Consider the following 3,298-nt stretch of genomic DNA (forward strand, 5'->3'; position numbering starts at 1 on the left):
GACCTCCTGTTCATGCAGCAAGGGGGCCTGTGCGCCGCCTTGAGAGAGGAGTGCTGCTTCTATGCAGACCACACAGGAGTCGTAAGAGACTCCATGGCAGAACTCAGAAACAGACTGGCTCAGAGGCAGAAGGACAGGGAAGCCCAACAGGGCTGGTTCGAGTCCTGGTTCAATCAATCACCATGGCTAACCACTCTGATTTCTACCCTAATAGGTCCATTGGCATTGCTGCTTCTAGAGGTTACCTTCGGACCTTGCCCTCTGAACAAGCTAGTCTCATTCGTTCAGACCCACCTGGAACGGGCCAACATCCTGTTCATCGGCCGGCGAATCCAACCAGGGAACACTGCCAGCCACAAGTCCTAAACTTGACTGGTGAAAACTTACTCAGATTTACCAAACCCCCTTTTCCTTATCGAACTACAACCTTATACCTCATTTCAGTACCTATGTATATGACTACCTCATTCATTTGTGAAAAAGGGGGGGGAGATGTGGCAGATAGGGCCAGGCGTTCGGAAGATCTCGCTATGTTATGGGAAGACAGGGCCCCTGTTCCCTTAGATAAGAAAATTAACATAGGAATGCAGCCCCCTAAACCACATGCCAGTAATTTTCCATTTGCCCAGTAAGTTTCCATCCCTTACTAACCATAGATGGTAAAGACAGACCCCCGCCTGACGTAGAAGCCCCTTAGACTATAAAACCCCACGAGAAGAGATAATAAAGGCCTTTGACCATCCACCACGTTGGTGTCAGCGTGTTTCTTAGGCCCAAGCAGCCCTGGAGAATGGGTCGCCGTGCTGTTTCTTGAAACCAGGTCGCCAGCCTTGTATCAGAAGGCAACACTGTGCCCATAATTGGCTGCCACTGTTGGGCTGTGATACTGGCTCTAGGGCATGGGGATGTACAGGGCAGTGCATTGCCTAGACGGGGTATGGCCTGACCTGCCCCTTCCCCCACAGACATGCACCCCACAATGTCTTGAGACATCAGTCTTTCCAGTCTCTCACACTACCGTACAGGAAACAGAAAACTGTTGCAGTATCTCAAAGGCTGGCAGAGACTCGTCTCATATTGGTGTTAAGCAATTTGCACATGGCTGTGTGTCTCAGTTTGAAAGACAGGTTTCTGGCAAGGAAGGTGGGAACCTGCCTTGGAATGAAAAATGTGACCCCCTTTCCTCTGAATTATTATAACTTTGAAATTATGGGACTTTCAGGCAAAGATATGGGAAGAGGAAGAACATTTCTTTACTAGTATGTATATGGATAACAAGGCAAACAAGCAACAACAGTGGCAGCAACAACAAACAAAAACAGAAACTCGACAACAGCCTTCTCTCGGCTCTCAAGCACTTTCCTCTTTGGTGTAGTTATGGTCACAGCTGGCAGGGGCACTGCTGGCTCCCGGCCGGGCAGGGCAGGTGCAATGATCCCCTTGGGGCTGCAGGGGGCACTTTGGCACAAGCTCAGCCATCCCGCCATGTGGTAATGGCCAGCAACCTGGCAGGAGAGATAGAAAAGGGGCTTCCTTTACAAACCCACAGGGGCAGTCAGTCCCTGTGATCCTCTGGATGGGGAGATGGACTGTGGTAGGAACCTTGGAGCAACAGCTGGAACAGCAGAGGCAGGCACACCCAGGGTAGCAAACAAAACGCAGCAGAAACTCCACAACTGCAGCAGGAGCTGCTGAGGCAGGGGAGGAAGAGGGGTCCTGTCCAGCACAGAGTGCCTTGTTAGACTGTAGCGAAAAAAGCCTGAGGCAGAGGCAGAAAACAGCAGGGCTGGGCAGCAACAGCCAGGCTTCCACAAACTGCCCAGAGATGCTCCCTCAGAGGGGAGGGGTCCTAGGTTTTCCCCTGAGGCACTGGAGTAGAGGGTGAGGGTCTTTTCCAGTGAGATTGGGTGTTTGATAAGGTCCCAGTTTACCAGCTGCTCCTATAAGCAAAGCCTCACTCACAGTAGAAGCAGTAAAAGATGGAGCTCTGCAGGGGCAGTGAATTCTTCCCACAGCAACCACAGACCATCTGTCCCCCCTCCGATCCTAGAGTGAGAGAGAGCAAGGAGCTGCGCCCAACCCCTCACCCCTCAGCCAAAAATCTCACGATATCTCTGCCCTTCTCAAGAGAAAAACCCCTGGCTAAGAGGCTGCAGCCCCCCACCCTGACCACTTATTTTGTCTCTCCTAAGAACAGGTAGTTATCATCTCTGAGGTAACAAATGGGAGGAAATTCCCTGAGAGAACGGAATAAAAAGGAAAATAATTCAAATCTCCAATACTATGGAAGATAGATAAGCCTTATGTGATGATGTTCACAGGGGTTTTCAGATGAAAGAAGAGACGAGGATGTTGACTCTATATTTTAGAAGGCTTAATTTATTATTTTATGATATATATATATATATTACATTAAAACTATACTAAAGAATAGAAGAAAAAGTTCTCATTAGAAGGCTAGGCTAAGAATAGAAAGAAAAGAATGACAACAAAAGACTCTGTCCGAGACAGCTGGGCCTTGATTGGCCATTAATTATAAATATCTAAGATGGATCAATCAAAAATCTACCTGATGCATTCCACAGCAGCAGACAATCATTGTTTACATTTTGTCTCTGAGGCCTCTCAGCTTCTCAGGAAGAAAAAAAAATTCTAAGGGAAGGGTTTTACATGAAAAGATGTCTGTGACAGCCTTTATTTACAGTCATTTGATTTAACCTACAATCAATCAATGCAAAATATAACTTGCATATTTAAACTTAGTATTTTATCTGATTAACACTTTAAATTGTTGCCACTCCGACTTTCCAGGATAAACTTGAGGTGTTCCACATACAAAATCAATTTGCCTTGTTATAGATAAAGCTAAAGAACGAGTCATTTCTCCTCCAGCATTTATTCATTCATCCTTGATAGATACTGTACCTGCTACACATCTACCCACCATAACTTTTAAAAATTTGCTAGTTCAACCACCCTTTCTGAAGCTCAGCTTGAAAACAGTTTAGAGAAAGAACTGCTTTGTGTAAAACATTTGTCTGGCTTCCTGCCATGTCCCCTGCATACCTGCTAGGTCTATTTCTTTGAACTGCTCCTTATTCCAACCTGCCTCCAAGGATGGACTGTGACTAATGCTTTGAAGAATGGTGCCTTTAACTCAGCTGTAGACACCATCAGTTTACAGTCAGGAGAAAGCTCTTCCTGATATTTCATGTTTCACATGAAATCTCAGCCATTCATGAAATAGTCCATATCATCTGTAATTTCACCTTCTTTTATAGAGATGAGAAAAAGTTTT

This window comes from Zonotrichia leucophrys, unplaced genomic scaffold (assembly GCF_028769735.1).
Source record: "Zonotrichia leucophrys gambelii isolate GWCS_2022_RI unplaced genomic scaffold, RI_Zleu_2.0 Scaffold_72_229719, whole genome shotgun sequence".
Classification (NCBI taxonomy): domain Eukaryota; kingdom Metazoa; phylum Chordata; class Aves; order Passeriformes; family Passerellidae; genus Zonotrichia; species Zonotrichia leucophrys.